The following is a 20,282-nucleotide window of genomic DNA, read 5'->3' on the forward strand; positions in this document are numbered from 1 at the left end:
TGCGGTGGAGAGAGGTCCATGTGGGAAAGGTGTGGGGGCAGGGGAGGGCAGTGGTGTGTTCGGGGCGTGGACGTAGTTTCTGCGTGTCTGCAGCTTGGGATGAGCAGGGCCGGTGGCAGGAATGGGGAGTTTCTCTGCTACTCCCCAGCAAGAGGTACAGTCCCAGAAGCACATAACAACCCTGGAAGGTAAAGGCCTTCATCAAGCAACTGCTAACGGGGCATCCCTGGACCTCATCCTGGAAATGAGGGCCCCACAAAGCACATTATCCCCATAAATCTAGTCACTATTCTGTGAGTGGCACCATTACTGTGCATGACAATTTTGTGCATTAAAAGTGTCCGTATGGTTTTTTTTTTTTTAAGATTTTATTTATCTATCTGTCAGAGAGAGAGAGAGAGAGAGAGAACAAGCAGGGAGCCCTGTGCAGGGCTCGATCCCAGGACCCTGGGACCATGACCTGAGCTGAAGGCAGACACTTAACAGACTAAGCCACCCAGGTGTCCCAAAAGTGTCCATATTTTTAAAGGCAATCATATCAAATATACCTCAGTGGGGTTTTTTGTTTTTGTTTTTGTCTTTGTTTTTATAAGGGAGGAGGGGTGGAGGGAGAGAGAATCTCAAGCAGGCTCCACACCCCGCATGGAGCCCAACGCGGAGCTCAGTCTCACAACCCTGAGATCATGACCTGAGCCGAAATCAAGAGTCAGATGCTTAACTGACTGAGCCACCCAGGCACCCCAAATATACCTGTGTTTTTAATCCTTTTGAAATTTCCCTCATTACAAATTTATTATCATTATTATTATTATTATTTAAATTTGTCTGAGGCCTCTGTCCCTGACCCAGTAGCTGGCACCTTCTAACCAGAGCCTGATACTTGGGTTTGGAGATCTGCTCCACTGGGCTCCCTCTGGGCCCCCCGTCCTCATCCGTAAAACGAGGATAATCATACCAGCACCCACCTGCCGGAGTTGCCATGAGGTTTAAATGAGCCAATACGTGTAAACTGCTGCTCACAGACCCTGGTACCTAGAAAGCCTTCATGAACTTCCGTGATGCACCCCGGGCATGAGATGGGCCTGGGAAACGGTGCCAGACACAGCGGTGGGAAAGGTGGCTGGTGTGCAGGAGCTGACAGCCTCAGCAGCCCTCTGAGCAAGATCGGCCTCAGAGGGACTGCATGTGAGGGGAAAACAGTCCTGGGGTAGAATGAGGAAGGCTGGCTCCGTGGGCAGGGAGCCCTGGCCCAGCCCATTTCACAGACCGGCACCCCACCCGGCCAGCTGACACTGAGCCCTCAGGGGGAGCTGCTGAGGTGGGGGTCCCCTCCCCATCCCCAGCAATCAGCCTCGGCCCTGCCACACCTGCTGGGGGACCACCCAGGTCACCCTAGCGGGGCTCGTCCACATTCTACCGCATAGGCCTGGTTTGTACAGAGCCTGTGCCTTGTTTTGTTTCAGAAACAGGGTAATAAAATGAGTGTATCTTTCTGGTTATTAATTTTCTGACTTTTTTGTTGTTTATTTATCTAAATGGAAGAGGTTTTTATTTCCCAACCAGCTGCTATATGGAGTGGAGGAGCAATTGAAAACCCAGCTCTGTGTGTGGCTGAAAACTTATCAGTCGAGGTTGAAAGAAACATCTTCTCCTCTTGCTGGGAAGAAGGAGAAAAAGAAAGAAAGAACCCATTTGATTAGGTTTTGTTCATGGCGCCATGACTCAGGTACTTGCCTACTTGAGTCCAACTCTCAGACGGGGCCCCCGAACCCGGTTCTTGGCCTTGCATGGACCAGGCCCAGCTGGTACAGCAACGTCCCAGCTCCCAGAGCTGCTGTGGGTCTGGCCAGGGGGGTGCTTTAGAATATATCTTACTTAATGACACCTCACCACCTACGCATACAGCTGAGAGGCTGAGACTCTGGTGTCTCACTAAAAGAAAACCCAATGGCCATCCAGAGCAAACGCTTGACATCTCCAATTCCTGCCCAAAACACACCTGGGATGGTTAATCTTTGCCAACCTGACTGGGCCTCAGAGTGCCCAGATATTTGGTCAAACATTATTCTGGGTGTGTCTGGGAGAGAGTGTTTGGGGATGAGCTTAGCATTTACATCAAGAGACTGAGTAAAGCAGATGGCACGCCCTAGCGCAGGTGGGTCTCATCTAATCTGTCCTCCTGGGTCTACAGGACCTGCCGGCTCTGTATCTCCGGGGAACCCTGATGAATACAACTGTTCCCCTGCAAAATCACCAAGTCCAAGCCTTGGTGCCAAGCTGCTGGGAATCCTGGTGGAGGGAGGGAGGCAGGCAGGGTCAGGTCCCTCTCAGCGGAGTCTCTCAGAGAACAGGACTTGTCCCCATGGGGGTGCGGACATGCATGGAGCTGGGAGAGAGGCACAGGACAAAGCCACAGAGTGAGAGGGGTTCACTTTGTATGATGTAGTCAGGCTCAAACATTCTCTTTCACATTCAAGCAGACACAGATATTAATAAATAGAATGCAAACTCTGCATGACTTTAAAAAAAACAAGTCACAAGATGATAAAGTTCTCAATGACAGTAGGTGCCATGGACTCTGCCTTCAAGCTTCCCTTTTCCCTGGAGTGGGCTGTACCCCCAGGGGGAGGACTCCAGGGTAACAGGGCCATGGCGGATTGGTCAGTTGGTCTGACCACCTTTTACATCCCAAAGTCAAATTCACATGCAAGGGTCCCCAAAACCTGGGACATGGCTTTGACCCTCGGGCACAAAGATTCTCTTCTCTGCCTACACACAACCCTGGCTCAGTAACTGCAACTTTGTTCTGGAGAAAAAGGTAGCTCAATGGAAGAGATCCTGGAAGTCCCTTCTAGACCCCATGGGAAGGCCCTCTGGGTTTGCTTTGCTCCCCACTTCAGCCTTTCCCCGTGAGCTGCCCCTGCCCCCATGGTCTGGGCAGCACACACAGCTTCCCTGCCCCTCACCTGGCGCCAGCCCCTGAACTGAAAGCAGAAACTCAAGCTTGCGTGTCTGGGCAAGGAGAAAGCCATATTTGAGCCAATCTGAACTCAGATTCGAGGTATTTCAAGCCCTCCCTGAGGGCTTTGTTAGGTCAGGGCCCTGTGCTCTGCAGAAGCCGGTGCTGTGTGGCGTGGACTCAGCTAGAACATCGTATTCCTCCTGGACATCCATCCACGCCAACCCGCGGGTTCTCAGGAGGCAGGCAGACCCCCAATCAGGAGCGAACATGCAAAAGAGGCTGATTTGCAGGAACAGGTCTCTTTGCTGGCTGGAGGACAGGGCTTGGCCACCAGGATAAAAAACTCTCTTTATTTCACTCTGCACGTTACTTTGCTTAAAATGTGCACACAGGTTCATGCACACAGGTACGTGCACACACACACACACCCCTCTGAAACTTCACAGGGTTGTCCCAAGATTCCTTTGAGAATCACTTTCTCTGGATCTCCCCGGTTGCCGTATAAGCCCACATGGCCACTGCCCACTGTGCTGACAGTCTCCATGTGGACATGTTTCTCAGCTCCACCACCTCTTCTCTCTTTCTGTGGCTGCTCCATTTGCTCCTCCTGTTGTGACCGGGGAGGCTCTATGGCACCAAGGAAACTGGGTAAGACTGAAGCCAGGAGATCTGATCTAACGCTTACAAGGAATCATGTGCCCTCTTGAGCTCCTCGATGTTTCAGCGGACTTGACATGGGTTTCCCTGGCATCTTTTTCCCATGGTTATGAGACCAGAGAAATTATGGGTACTTTATCATCTGTGAGCCTAAAGATGATTGGCATTAACTGCATTCTCTGTGACAAAACACACACAAGGGCGTTACAGAGTTCCTGTGGCTCCCTGGACCCTGTGCTGTCCGTTGGCAACACAGCACCATTATCCCCACTCCTTTGCTCTCCTCTGTATCACACAGGCTAGAAACTACATTTTCTGGAACCTCCTGGATGCTGCCAATGACAAAAACTTGCCCAGTATTTAGAAGGCAGAAGGCTTATCACTGCTCATCTGATAGGAGTGGGCAGGTGCATCCCCAGCAGCGTGCAAAGTGCCCCCGGCTGTGCACTGGAGGCACCAGGAGGCACTGTCCATGGTACCTAGCAAAGCCTCGACTGTCCGGCAACCAGTTCCATTCCCTGACCGTCTTTCTGCCAGCCTTTCAGGTTTTAGAAGCACCGCATCACCTGTATTAAACCTCTTCCTCCTTGACATAGCCAGAGTTATTCTGTTTCCTTCGGAATGTATCTCTGGTCACCAAAAAATACCAAGCATCACTTGCGTACTTTACTCAATGTAAAATGTTGACTTCCCTGGGACTATCGGAGAATATTGGCATAAAACTGGTATGGCTGTCCATTGAGGACTCTTGATCCAGTGAGTGACTGAGAGGATTAGCAACAGGTGCAATCCTTAGTGTTTTCAATCACAAGGATTTTGTAACATTTTATCACTTGTCCCACGTCACCCTGTTATACCACAAGTCCCCAGAGGTCAGGAAGAAAGATTTTCTTTTTGTTCAATTAAATTTCTGTGTAATAAACTCCACATAACTATCCAAACCATTGGTTGTCCTGTAACATTAGAGAATTAAATACTGCTGGAAAACTTGTTTAGCTCTCTGAGAATCTGAGATCATTTCATAGGAGGGTGACCACCAGAAGGAATTCATGCTGGTTTCTCCAAGGCCTCCCTAAGAGCTGTGGACTCACTGCAGCTCAGGGGCATGGGGACTGCTACCCAGTGCCTTGGGGAATATTCAACTCCGTTACCCTCTGCCCTGCTGCTAAATGAGCAGACTTCATTCAGTCTTCTTCTCTAAAATGATGGCCACAGTCCACTTTTTTTTTTTTGAGAAAGCAGCAGGGGGCAGGGGGGTAGGGGTGGGGGGATGGTGCACAGGGAGAGGGAGAGAGGGAATCCCAAGCAAGCTCCACACTCAATGCAGAGCCCGACATGGGGCTGGATCTCATGACCCTGAGATCATGACCTGAACCGAAATCAAGAGTCAGATGCTCAACCGACTGAGCCACCCAGGTGCCCCGTCCACAGTCCACATTTTGAAAATGTGTCCACGGAAGAGTTCTCTCTTTGAGGTCATCGAGGACAATCCAAGCTGTTTAGATGCAGAGAAATGAAGACAAAAGGCAAAACCCTTCATTCCACAGAGCGATTTGAGCGCCGACAGGGCACCAAGCAAGCTGTGCCAAGTTGCTGGAGTTCTGCAGTGGGCAAGACAGGCTCACAGTTCCTGTTCTTAGCAGGTGACAGAGCCGAGAAGCAAATACATACGGAGCAAGCCAGATCATTTCAGCCAGGGGTAACTGTCATGCAGGACACAAAACAGTTGATATGATAAAAAGTGACCCATGGTGAGTGCACAAGTGGGCAAGAATGTCTTCAGACATGGGTCTAAGAAGGCCTCTCTGGGGAGGTGAGGAGCAAGGAGCCACCCCAGAAAAAAACCAGAGGGCAGCATCCAGGCAGAGGGGACAGCCAGGCAGGGAGGGACCTGGCATGTTGGGGGACAGTGAGAAAGGCCAGTATGGCCAGAGCGGGGTGGGGGAAGGGGCTAGTGGGAGAAAATGAGGCTAGAACCAAAGGCCAGGTGGGAGCATGTCAGGCCTGACAGATATGTGGAAGGAGTGGACTTTATTCCAAGGCACTGGGAAGTCATTAGAAGATTTTAAACACCTCCTGGCAGAGTCAGGCTTGGTAAGCTCTTCCCATATACAAGATTCCTACCAGCAGGCCTGCTTTACCGATCAAGCCCAGTGCCACCATTTCATGCACCCACCCCCAGGTCTCCCAACCTTGGGTCCCCTTCGCCACACCTTGAGATGAAATCTCCAAGCCCTAAGCCAGTCTGGTGCACCTCTCACAATACTCTCAGATTAGCCCAGGGTTGTAAATCACAGCACACACAATTTATGCACCAGTTCACGCACATTTACTCCAACGCCGACAGAAGAGGTTAACCTTCCTCACCTGGGACCCACGCAAATGCAACCTCAGGCCATATTGGTCTCTGTTAGGAATCCCACTGCAGTGAGCCTCCTGCTGAGCTCACAGGCAGCTAGAACCCCGTGGATCATTAAGGTATACACACAAACCCCCATGGCTTTTGAGAGCACACACAACTTCCCATCTATCCAACATCTCTCCATTCACTTATTCATCAAACAAACATGTATTGAATATCTACGATGGACCAGGCCATCTGCCTGGTACAAGGACATGGCAATGAACAAGGCGGTCATAGTAGTCCCTGCCTGTGTAGTCTATTGCTTCATACACATTAACACAAACTTAACAATTAAAGCACCCATTTATTAGCTCAAAGTTTCTCTGGGACAGGAGTCTGGGCACCGCTCAGTTGAGTCTTCTGTGGAGGGTCTCACTGGACTGCAATCAAGATGTTGGCCAGGGTTATGATCTCAACTGAGGCCCACCATCCTTTTCTAAGCTCACTGGGTATGAGCTAATTCCCTGTGGTTGTAGGAATGAGGCCCTCAGCTCCTAGAGGCCCCCACAGTCCCCTGCCACAACACAGCAGCTTGCTTCTTCAAGACCAACAGGAGAGCATCTCTGCTGCTTCAAGTCCTTGACTGCTAGACCCTCTTTTAAAGGGTTCACCTGATTGGGTCAGGCCCACCCAGGATCGTCTCCCTTTTGATTAACTCAAAACCAACACCTGTGGGATCTTCATTGTATCTGCAAAATCCCTTCACCTCTGCCATTCACACATCATATTCACACATCTCCCCTATGTTCGCAGGCAAGGGTTATACAGGGCACATGCACCAGGGAGCAGGAATCTCGGGGCCACCTGGCTCACTGCCCTGATGGAATTCCCATTCCAGCTGGGAAGGCAGACCTCCATACATGATTGGAAAGGTGATGACTGCACCAGGGCACCATGGGCCAGCATCTCGGCTCCATCTCTGGCTGCAGGAGGACCTGGCTGGGTGCCATGCCCACCACTGCCACCCAGAGTGCCGTACCGCCTCCTCTCCGCTCACACATGCTATCACACATTCTGGGACAACTGTCAGTGGCTTATTCATCATTTCAGATTGCAACTTGCTGTTTTCTCAGACACCCACTTTAATACCCTGACATTTCTGTTCAGCCCATAACATTCTGTCAATTGTTTACATCTTCCTCTCACGCCGATTGGCTTTTCAGCTGCATTCTTGGCCCTTCCCAGTCCTGGTGGGTGATGCTTACTGAGAGGTTCAGAGTCACTCCCTCACCGTCCACACCGCTGGATCTCCAATGAAGTGTGCTACACCCCCTATGTCAATCATCTCCCGAGACACTCACAGCTTATGCTCCAGGCTCAGGGTGGAAGCTGCCTGCAAAAAAGGCAGCCCGCCTAAGCAGAAATTCCTTCTGTGTCCTTTTCCAGCTTATAACTAAAGGCCTGTTTCCAGAACATGCAGGTGGACAGAACTATCCCCCAGCTTTTCAGCTGCCTTTCCATCTGCCCCATGTCTGGCTCATCAGCAGGACACGCTACCCGTCCCCTGGCCACCACCCACCTTCCCTCCAGTCTGGACTGCCACCACCACCAGCAGCCCTCCCTGACCATACAAACACTTGCTAACTCGTGTTCCGCCTTCCGCCACTGGGCCTCTACAGGCCCTTCTCCACACCACAGCAGGAGAGGTCTTCTGAAAACATAATTCATTACCGTCCTGGAGACGACCCTGAAGGGGCTTCCCACTGCACTAAGAATACAATCCAAACTTCCCTCTCTGGTCTACAAGGCTTGGCAAGACCTGCTACCTCTTTATCTAATCCTGCCCCCTCACAAGCCCTCCCACGGGTCAGGTACAGGCCACACAGGCTTTCTTTCAGCTCCTCAGGTTCTTTTCCATGGCCGGGTATGCGGGCATGTGCTATTCTCTTTTCACAGACTATTTCTTCCCACCCATGTGGGAAAATGATAAATTTTAGAATGAGTGGTTTTGGGACAAATGCACAAGTGTTTGGAAACAAAAAGCAATGTTTAGCTCCTGCATGGCTCTTGCCTACCTGTAGGCTTTGACTTACCATCAAACAACTCTTCCAACCACACCAGTTAACACAGGTTCCCTCTGCTATTCTCCACCTCACCACCCTGATTGGTTGCTTCATAGTCAAGGATGTCATTTTCAGTGATTTTATTATTTTATTATTGTCTGTTTACTCTTTTCTTTGCCTCCATGCTAGAATGCAGATTCCAGCAAGGTGAAGACCATGTTGCTGCAGCTCACCATCACACCCCCAGTCACTGCATTGCCTGGCACCTTGGCAGGTGCCTTGTGCAATACAAGCTCAAAAAATATCTGTGTGGGGCACCTGGGTGGCTCAGTTGGTTAAGCAACTGCCTTCGGCTCATGTCATGATCCTGGAGTCCCAGGATCGAGTCCCACACAGGGCTCCGTGCTCAGCGGGGAGTCTGCTTCTCCCTCTGACCCTCTTCCCTCTCATGCTCTCTGTCTCTCATTCTCTCTCTCTCTCAAATAAATAAATAAAATCTTTAAAAAAAATCTGTGTGTTGAAAGACTGGATGCCTGAGTGAATGAATGCATGTTAACTCTGTGGTGTGAAAAATGCAAATCCATCCTGTGATTCAAAATATAAGAGGCAGGAGGGAGGGTCTTATCACACTTTATGTTAGACTCTGTTCTAAAGGTATAATAATTAAAACTGTGGCATTTTCAATGAAAAGTAAAAACAGAAACGAATGGAATAGAATGAAAAGTCAAGTAAGTAAGCATATCACTCAAATATTTAAACAGTTGTTTTTTAAATCAGCAGGGAAAAAAAGAGATTATCTTAAAAATGGGGTGGGACAGCTAACTAGCTAACAGCAAAGAGAAAAAAGTAAGCTAGAGTCCTACCTCTTTACAAAGAAATAAATTTGAAATGACTAAAAATTTGAATAGAAAATTAAGCCATAATGTTGTAGAATAAAATTTCTGTTAATTACAAAGCAATCTTAGGATAAATAAATCCTAAGTAGGACACAAGGGAAAACACTGATATATTTGACCATGTGAAATGAACAAATCAAACTTACAAATAATAATTGTGGTAGTGGGACTTCCAGCCATAATGGAGAAAAGAGATCAGCCACCTTTTGCCTCATAAAACAAATATAAAACTGGATAAAGTCATCAAATACAAACATTTAAGGATTCTGGAAATTGACCAAAGGTAAATGATTAATTGGAAGTGGTTATGCATGAAAAACTGCTAGACATTTGAGTCAGTGGCCTTCTTCCTAGGGCTTCCCCTGTCCACTTCCCCACATTGCTTGGCACCATAATTTTGTCAGGGCAAAGCTAACTGTGAAAAACGTCATCTCTAATGCCAAAGGGAGCTGACCTGTTTTGGAGTGGGAAGCAAACCTGTAATTGGTGATACTGTCAGTAAACGTGCAAACTCAGAAGAAAATTAATGAGGGAAAACCCACAGATTTGTTAATATGAGGTTGCAGCCCCACTTGAGGTGAGTGGTGAAACAGCCAGAAATTTAATGGGGAGATACTGCAAGAACAAATAAGCTATTCACACATCATGGTTATCCAGAGAACCTCTGGTGGGTAGGTGCAGGTAAGACTCAAGAGAGCACAGAAGAAACTAAAACTAAACCTTAAGGCAAAATTGAAAACTGCCCAAACATGGACTGCTCTCCCCAACCTAAGTACAAATCAATCAGCAGAATGTGGTGCATGGAATAGTCCAAGACATATGAGTACAACATCTTCCCAATCATCATCTGACTATGGATCTACACAGATGCAGTGGCAACTCTTAAGCCAAGCTAAAAAAAAAAGATAAGAATTCAAAAACTAAGCAAATACATCTAGTTACACATGATTAGAAGATGGATTCTACAAATTAAGCTCAGGCAAGTTATTAAAGAAAAAACCTTTCAGGAGAAAAACCCCAATCCAGAGTTGTTACTATATATTTTTTCCATGTCCAGTTTTCAATTAAAAAAAAAATCACAAGACACATAAATAAATAGGGAAGTATGAGCTATACTCAGGGGAAAAAAGGAATCATTATAAACTAATGCTGAGCTGGCCCAGATGTTGAATTTGGATTTAGCAGACTGAGACTTCAAAGCAGCTATTATAATAAACATGTTCAGAGAATTAAAGAACACTATGTTTAAAGAATTAAAGAAAAACCCGTTTCACACCATATGCAAATATTAATTCAAAATGGACAAGCAACCTAAATAACAGCAAAACCATAAAAATCTTAGAAGAAAACATAAGGGTAAATCATCATGATCTTGGACCTGGCAATGAATTCTTAGATAAGACACCAAAAGCATGAAAAACAAAAGAAAAAAAAAATAGACAGATACACTTACCTGGCATTGGAGATACCATGATCAGGAAGGTGGTTTTCCCAGGGCAAGACTTACCCATTGCACTCCAGATATGCTGACCCCTATGATTTTCCCAAATGTGGGAAACTTGACTGCATAATTTGGGGTAGTGGGGGACTGCATTTGTGCTCTCCCCTGGAAAAAAAAATAGATAAACTGGACTTCATAAAAATTAAACATTTTTGTGTATCAAAGTTTATTAAGAAAGCAAAAAGACAACATACAAAATGGGAAAAAATATTTGCAAATCATATATCTAATAATATTCTAGCATTTAGAATATATAAAGGACTCTTACAACTCAACAACAAAAAGATTAACACCCAATTTAAAAATGGGCAAAGTACTTGAATATGTCTTTTTGTACAGAAAATATACAAATAGGGCACCTGGGTGGCTCAGTTGGTTAAGCAACTGCCTTCAGCTCAGGTCATGATGCTGGAGTCCCGGGATCGAGTCCCACATCGGGCTCCCTGCTCAGCAGGGAGTCTGCTTCTCCCTCTGACCCTCTTCCCTCTCATGCTCTCTAATCTCTCATTCTCTCTCTCTCAAGTAAATAAATAAAATCTTTTTAAAAAGGAAAGAAAGAAAATATACAAATAGCCCACAAGTATACGAAAAGATGTTCAACAGAGCATTAATTTTGAGAGAAATGCAAAGCAAAACCACAATGAGGTAACACTTCACATTTCACAGAGAAAGTAACAAGAACTGGCGAGGATATAGAGAAATTGGAATGTTCATACGTTGCTGGTGGTAATGTAGTCTGGTACAGCCATTGTGGAAAATAGTTTGGTGATTCTCCAAAAGGCTACACATAGAATTGCCAAATGACCCAGCATTTTCCACTCTTAGGAATATACTCCAAAGAACTGAAAACATGTACACAAACAAAAACACATGCATGCATGGCTATAGTAACAATATTCATGATAATAAAAAGATGGATACAACCCAAATGTCCATTGGCTAAATAAATTGTGATATATACATGCAATGAAATATCACTCAGCCACAAAGAGAAATGAAATATAATGTGGATGAACCTCAAAAATATTATGCTCAGCAAAAGAAACCAGACACAAAATATTGTATATTTTTACATTTACATGAATTTCCCAGAATAGGTAAATTAATAGAAACATAATACAGATTGGGAGTTTCCAGGGACTAGGGGAAGGAGGAATTGGAAGCAACTGTTTAATGGGTACAAAATTTCTTTTTGGAGTGATGAAATGTTTTAGAATAACATTGTGAGTGTACTAAATGCCACTGAATTGTATACTTTAAAATAGTTAATTTTATGTATGTGACTATCACCTCAATAAAAAAATTTTTTGATGAATTAAAGGAAAATACAATGACAATGATTCAAGCCAGGAATGAAAATAGAGAATATAGGGGCTCCTGGGTGGCTCAGTTGGTTAAGTGTATGGCTTTGGCTCAGGTCATGAACCCAGAGTCCCAGGATTGAGCCCCACATCAGGCTCCCTGCTTGGCGGTGTGTCCACTTCTCTGTCTGCCCCTCACCCTGTTTGTGCTCTCTCTTTCAAATAAAAAAATAAAATCTTAAAAAAAAAAAAGAAAATAGAGAATATAAAACCTTAAAATAATAGAATAAAAATATAAGAAAATTCGAGTGAAAAATACAATAATCAAAATGAATATTCACTAAATGGCCTAAATATCATATCTGAGATGGCAGAATAAAAAAAAATCAGTAAACTTGAAAATAGCAAAATAGAACTCATCGAACATGAAGAGCAAAGAAAGAAATTAAAAAAAAAAAAAAACAGATGTAAAGACTTGTAGGACAACACCGAGCATGCCAACACACATATAGTGGGATTTCCAAACTTGAGAAGAGAGAGATACAGAAAAAAGAATACTCAAGGAAATAAGTTTCAAAAGTTCCCAAAAAGCCACAGAGTTCCCAAATTTGGTGAACAAGATCAGTCTACAGGTGAAAAAAGCTTATACCAAATATAGGATAAATAAATTATATTAAGCCTGTTGAAAGACAAAAAATCTTGAAAGCATCAGGAATAAAATGACTCAGCATGTACAGAGGAACAACAATATGATTAACAGCGGACTTAGCATCCAAAACAATGGAAGCCAGAGGGCAGTGGAATGACATATTTAAAGTGTTGGGGGGTGGGAATTAAAGCTGTTAATCAAAAATTCTATATCCAGCAAAATAATCCTTCAAAAATGAAAGCAAACTAAATATATTCCTAGATAAATACTAAGAAAATTTGTTGGTAGCTGAACTGCCATTCAAAAATTACTAAAAGACGTTCTTCAAGATGAAAGGAAATGACACTAGATAGGAACTCAAATCCTCAGGAAGAAATGCAGAGTCCATAAATACTAAATATGTGGATAAATATAAAAGACTGTTTAAATATGTTTTTGATTTTCTCTTCTCTTAATTTCTTCCAAAAATATAAGATTGCAAGAGTAATTATAAAAATCATGTCATTTGGGCTTATAACACATATAGACATATATGACAATAATGCTACAAAGGAGGGGGGAGGAGATGGGGCAATATTGAAGCAAAGTGGCCATACTGTACTTCAATAAGGTCAATATTAGCCTGAAATAAATTGTGATACCTCAATATGTATATTTTAAAACCACAGAGCAGTCACTACTGAAAAAAATTCATAGTTTAAAAAACAGAGGAATAAAAGTGATACACTAAAATACTAATTTAAAACAAAAAATGCAATAGAGGAGGGACAAAAATATAAATAAGACACATTGAAAACTAATAGCAAAATGGCAGATGTAAATCCAACTCCATCAATAATCATATTAATATGAAAGGGCTAAATTCTAAAAAAAGGCAGAGATTATCTCATTGGATCTTTTTAAAGCAAGATTCTAGTATATTCTATCTACAAGAGACATACTTTAGACTCAAAAATACAAACATATCAAATTAAAAGGATAGCAAAAGGTAAACATGTAAACATTAATATAGTTAGAGTGGCTATGTTAATTCAGGAAAAATCACTTTAAGACAAGAAATTTTCCTAGAGAAAAAGAGATATTTCATAATGATAAAAAGGCCTAATATGTCAGGAAAGTGTAAAAGTTGTAAATGTGTATGACTCTAATAATGGAGTCCCAAAACACAAGAAGAAAAACCTGACAGAACTTAAAGAAGAAATAGAGAATTCAATAATTATAGTTAGGGATTTTGATAATCCACTCTAAATAATAGAATAACTAGACAGAAAATCAATAAAGATAATAAACCATTTGAGCAATACTATCAACTATATTGACCTGACATTGATAGAACACTCCAGCAACAGAAGAATACATTCTTTTTGAGTGCATGCAGAACATCCTCCAGGATTGATGATATCTGGCCATAATATAAGTCTCAATGAATTAAAGTGATCTGAATCATTTAAAGGATATTCTCTGGCCACAATGGAATTAAATTTGAAATCAAAAGCAGAAAGAAATTTTGAAAATTTGTAAACTTAACAACACTCTTCTAAATTACTGATGGCTCAAAGAAGAAATCAGAAGGGTTATCAGAATATATTCTGAACAGAATGAGAATGATAACACAACATGTCAAAAAATTAGAAGCAATGAGGAAGAATGGATAGATGGATTATAAAAGACCACTAAATTTTTGAAGGTGATAGAAATGCTTATTATCTTGAATGTGATTCTTGGATTTTTTATGAATGTCAAAATATCAAATTGTATATTTCAAATATGTGCAGTTTATTACAGGTGAGTTATTTTTCAATAAAGCTATGAAAATGTGTGGGATTCAAGTAATGCAGCACTTAGTGGTAAATTTATAGCATTAAAAGTTCATATTAAAGAGAAGAAAGATCTCAAATAAGTACTCAAAGTTTCCACCTTAAGAAACCAGAAAAGAAGAGCAAAATTAAACCCAAAGCAAGCAAAAGAAAGAAAATAATAAATGTCAGAGCAGAAATCAATGAAAAGGAAAACAGAAAAAACAATATAGAAGAATCAATGAAACAAAAAGCTAGTTCTTTGAAAAGATTAACAAATTTGATAAACTTTTATGGAGATGGGCCAATTAAGAGACAATGCACACATTACCAAACAAAAATGAAAGAGGTTTCTTAACTACCAAAACTACAAAAGTTAAAAGGATTACAGACGATCAACAACTTACTGCCAACAAAGTTAAGCAACTTAGATAAGATGAACAAATTCCTAAAACAAACACAAATCACCAAAATTTACTGAAGAAGAAAGAGAAAACCTGAATAGAGCTAACAAGTAAATAAATTTAATTAATTTAAATATCTCACAAAGAAAAAGTTGGACCCAGATGACTGCATTAATAAATTTTATCAATATTAAAGAAATAATTCCAACTAACACAAACTCTTGCAGAAAACAGGAAAAAGAAACATTTCCAACTCATTCTTTGAAGCCAGTATTACCTTGATATCAAAGTCAGAAAAAAAAAAATCACAAGAAAAAAAAACTTAAGATCAACATTACTAATGAAAGCAGAAAAAAGTTCTCGGTGAAAATTAATTAATATTAATTAATCCTTATTTAACCTACCTACATTTTTAAAAGGATTATTATACAACATTTTAAATGGTATTTTTTGTAGGAACACAAGATTGGTTTAATATCTGAAAATCAATTAATGTAATACACAATATTAATAGAATAAAGGACCAAAACCCACAGAATTTCCTCAATTTGATAAAAATCCACATCCATTTATGATAATAACTGCCAACAAATCAGGAATAGAAGGAAATTTTCTCAACCTGATAAAGGGCATCTATGAAAAGCCTATAGCTCATGTCATAATGAAAAACTTCATGATTTCCCCCTAAGAGCTGGAATAAAGCAAAGATATCGGCTGTTACTTCTATTCACCATTGCAGCAGACTAGCCAATGCAATAAAGCAAGAAAAGAAAATTAAATGCATATGGATTGGAAAGGAAGAAGTAAATCTTTCTAGGAAAGTCACAGGATACAAGATCAACATACAAAATCAACTGTATTTCTATTTGCTAGCAATAAACAATCCAAAAATAAAATTAAAAAAACACTTTCATTCATAAGAGTTTCAGAACAAATACTCAGTAATAAACAAAGAAGGGCAAGATTTGCATACAAGAACTATAAAACTATTACTACCAAACTTGTACACTGAAAATTACAAATCACTGCATGGAACAACATGAATGAAGCTCAACATCATTATGATCAGATGAAAAACACCAGACACAAAAGACTACATATGGTATGATTCCATTTAAATGGACCTTGTAGAGGAGCACCTGGGTGGCTCAGTCGGTTGAGCATCTGACTCCTGATCTCAGCTCAGGTCTTGATCTCAGGGTCATGAGTTCAAGCCCCACAATGGGCTCCATTCTGGGCATGGAGCCTACTTAAAAAAATTTTTTTAAATAAATGGACCTTGCAGAAAATACAAATCTACGTGATAGTGTGTCAGTGATCATCTGGGACCGAAAGCTGGGAATGAGGATTGATTGCAAATAGTCATGGATCATGGAAATGTTCGAAAACTGGATTACGATGATTTGTGCACAACTCTGCACATTTACTAAAACTCATTGAATTGGACTCTTATAATCTCCAGATACTACAGTATATAAATCATACCTCAATAAGGTGTTAAACATTTTTTAAATTACTGTGACACTTCTACTTTTGATAATGGTGGAATAGATTATTGGATCTACTATCTCCCTGGCAACTAGAAAAGTAGAAGGCATGCTAAAAATTAAAAACTAACTAAGGAAACACAAAGCTAACAAAATAATGAAGAATTACTAAGCTATGACCAATGGGAAATAGAGGCCCAGAGAGTAATCAAGGATTGCTGCCCAGGACTCAGCAAGTTGGGGTGGAAGAATCAGCTTTCAAAGACAGAACACTGAAAAGTTTGCTTTTGAAACTGACAATGAGTCAAGAAAGAGAAATAAAAATACATGAGTTGGAAAGAAAGTAAAAAGTTGTGGATATAGAAAATCCAAGAGAATCTACAAATAGGTAAAAATCAATACATGAGTTTAGCAACATTGCTACATTCAAGATAAAAAAATGTTTTATTTATAAGTCACAAAGGTAAAACAAAATTAATAAACATCCTTTACAACAAACCTCAATAAAAGTATATATCAAATGTAATAAACCTTGTAATAAACCTAACAAAAAGGTGGAGAGCTCTATATCAAAAACTAAGATACATTGTTGAAAAAAATTTATAAGAGATAGAGATATTTCACATTCATAGATTAGCAACTCAGGTTTCAGAAATGTCAGTTTTCTCGGCGGAGCAAGATGGCGGAGGAGTAGGAGACCTAGATTTCATCTGGTTTCAGGAATTCAGCTGACTAGGGATCAAACCATTCTGAACACCTACGAACTCCACAGGAGATCGAACAGGAGAGTAGCAACAACTCTCTGAACAGAGAAGCGACCACTTACTGGAAGGTAGGATGTGCGGAGAAGTGAATCCGAGGCGATATTCGGGAGGATAGACGGCGGGGGAGGGGCCTCCGTCGGCCGCTTCTGGCAAGTGATAGAGCCGGGGAGCACAAAATCGGACCTCTTAGAAGTTGGCTCGGCGGAGGGACGTCGCTGCAGTGGCTAAGCGGGGGGTGGAATCCTCCCAGGACAGTGTGGTCTCAGGACCCTTGGGGTCACAGAGAGACCGGGGGTGCCTGAGTGCGCCAGAGCTCCCAGGGATCGGAGCGGGGAAGCCGGCTGCAGAGACGGAGCAGAGTCGCGGGCTCTCAGCTCGGGGTGGCCATAAACTGTGATCTGCGGCCCAGTCGGGGCACGGCTCCCCCAGCAGGGACCCAACAAGCAGCAGATCCGGGGAGACTCCCCTTCCTTCCCGGGAGGAGCGGTGCGGGAACGCACTGCAGGGATCTGCTGGGTTTGGAGACTCTGTGCGGGGTCGGGTGCCAGAGATAGCAATGCTCGATCACAGGCCGGGTGAGCACGGAGTGCGGCCGGAGACCGGGGACACAGAAGTGACTGCTTTTCTCTGGGGGCACACTGAGGAGCGGGGCCCCGAGTTCTCAGCTCCTCCGGGCAGAGATTGGGAGGCCACCATTTCTGCCCTGGTCCTCCAAGGCTGTACCGAGAGCTTGCAGGGAACAAAAGCTCCTGAGAGCAAACCGGAGCAGCTTCCTTAGCCCGGACCGACAAGGGCGGGGCAATTCCGCCTCCGGCAAAGACATTTGGAAACCACAGCAACAGGCCCCTCCCCCAGAAGATCAGCACAAACAGCCAGCAAGCCAAGACCAAGTTGATCGATCAAGGAGAATGGGAGAACTCCAGCGCTAGGGGAATACTGCACATAGAGTCATGGCTTTTTTTTTTTTTTTTACCATGATTCATTATTTCATCAAAGTTAATTTTTGTTGACTGTTTTTTTTTATTTTTCTTTTTCCCTTTTTCAACCAACATCTTATCAATCCCTTTTTAAAAAAAAAAAAATTTTTTTTATTTTTCATTTTTAGAGTCATATTTTATCCCTTCATAGTAGTTACCCTTATTTTTGGCATATATATATAAGTTGTTCTCTCTTTAAAATTTTGAGGTACAGTTTCTTCTAACAGATCAAAATATACCCTAAATCACTAGTGTATGGCTTTGTTCTAGTCTCCTGCCTGATCACATTCTCTCCCTTTTTCCTTTTTTTTTTTCTATTTTTCTTAAATCTTCTTTCTTTTTTCAAACAACTTATCTTACCAAGTCCTTTTATAAAATCTTTTATAATTTTCATCTTTACAGTCATCTTCCATCCCTTCATTGTATCAACCCTTATTTTGTACATATATGTCTTTCTTCCTTTAAAATTTTAGGAGGCACTTTTTTCTAACAGACCAAAATATGCCCAAAATCTAGTGTGTGGCACTGATCTATGCACTAGCCTGATCATATTTGATCATATTCTGCTTTTTTTGTATTGTTTTGTTTTTATCTTTTTTTTCTTTTTTTTTCTTTTTCTTTTTCTCTTTCTTTTTTCTTTCTTTCCCTTTCTTTTCCCCTGGTTTCAGGTCTTTTCTGATTTGTATACAGTATATTTGCTGGGGACGTTGTAAACCTGTTAGTATTTTGTTCTCTCATTCATCTATTCTCCTCTGGACAAGATGACAAGACGAAAGAAATCACCTCAGCAAAAAGAACAAGAGGTAGTACCGTCAGCCAGGAACCTACTCAATACAGACATTAGTACGATGTCGGACCTAGAGTTCAGAATCATGACTTTAAAGATACTAGCTGGGCTTGAAAAAAGCGTGGAAGTTATTAGAGAAACCCTTTCTGGAGAAATAAAAGAACTAAAATCTAACCAAATCGAAATCAAAAAGGCTATTGATGAGGTGCAATCAAAAATGGGGGCACTAAATGCTAGGATAAATGAGGCAGAAGAGAGAATCAGCGATATAGAAGACCAAATGATGGAAAATAAAGAGGCTGAGAAAAAGAGAGAGAAACAACTACAGGATCACGAGGGCAGAATTCGAGAGATAAGTGATACGATAAGACGAAACAACATTAGAATAATTGGGATCCCAGAAGAAGAAGAGAGAGAGAGGGGGGCAGAAGGTATATTGGAGAAATTATAGCAGAGAACTTCCCTAATGTGAGGAAGGAAACAGGCATTAAAATCCAGGAGGCACAGAGAACCCCTCTCAAAATCAATAATAATAGGTCAACCCCGACATCTAATAGTAAAACTTACGAGTCTCAGAGACAAAGAGAAAATCCTGAGGGCAGCTCGGGAGAAGAGATATGTAACCTACAATGGTAGAAACATTAGATTGGCAACAGACCTATCCACAGAGACCTGGCAGGCCAGAAAGGACGGGCAAGATATCTTCAGAGCACTAAACGAGAAAAATATGCAGCCAAGAATACTATATCCAGCTAGGCTATCACTGAAAATAGAAGGAGAGATAAAAAGCTTCCAGAACAAACAAAAACTAAAGGAATTTGCAAACACGAAACCAGCCCTCCAAGAAATATTGAGAGGGGTCCTCTAAGCAAAGAGAGAACCTAAAAGCAGCAAAGAGCAGAAACGAACACAGACAACAGACAGTTAACAGTCACCTGACAGGTAATACAATGGCACTAAATTCATACCTTTCAATAGTTACCCTGAATGTAAATGGGCTAAATGCCCCAATCAAAAGACACAGGCTATCAGATTGGATTAAAAAACAAGACCCATCAATATGCTGTCTGCAAGAGACTCATTTTAGACCCAAAGACACCCCCAGATTGAAAGTGAGGGGGTGGAAAACCATTTACCATGCTAATGGACACCAAAAGAAAGCTGGGGTGGCAATCCTTAGATCAGACAAACTAGATTTTAAAACAAAGACTGTAATAAGAGATGAGGAAGGACACTATATCCTACTTAAAGGGTCTACCCAACAAGAAGATCTAACAATTGTAAATATCTATGCCCCGAACATGGGAGCAGCCAATTATATAAGGCAATTAATAACAAAAGCAAAGAAACACATTGACAACAATACAATAATAGTGGGGGACTTTAACACCCCCCTGACTGAAATGGACAGATCATATCAGCAAAAGATCAACAAGGAAATAAAGACTTTAAATGACACACTGGACCAAATGGACTTCACAGACATATTCAGAACATTCCATCCCAAAGCAACGGAATACACATTCTTCTCTAGTGCCCATGGAACATTCTCCAGTATTGATCACGTCCTAGGTCACAAATCAGGTCTCAATCGGTACCAAAAGATTGGGATCATTCCCTGCATATTTTCAGACCACAATGCTTTAAAACTAGAACTCAACCACAAGAGGAAAGTCGGAAAGAACTCAAATACA

The 20,282-nt window shown here is 42.1% G+C and overlaps 1 non-coding gene across 1 annotated transcript; it reads left to right on the forward strand.

Moving 5' to 3' along the window:
• The first annotated feature begins 10,367 nt into the window (after positions 1–10,367).
• LOC113936780 lies at positions 10,368–10,531 on the forward strand. Its single transcript, XR_003524355.1, has one exon. It is a non-coding gene; the product is annotated as a U1 spliceosomal RNA (small nuclear RNA).
• Positions 10,532–20,282: the final 9,751 nt, after the last annotated feature.

Source organism: Zalophus californianus, chromosome 17 (assembly GCF_009762305.2).
Source record: "Zalophus californianus isolate mZalCal1 chromosome 17, mZalCal1.pri.v2, whole genome shotgun sequence".
Taxonomy (NCBI): Eukaryota; Metazoa; Chordata; class Mammalia; order Carnivora; family Otariidae; genus Zalophus; species Zalophus californianus.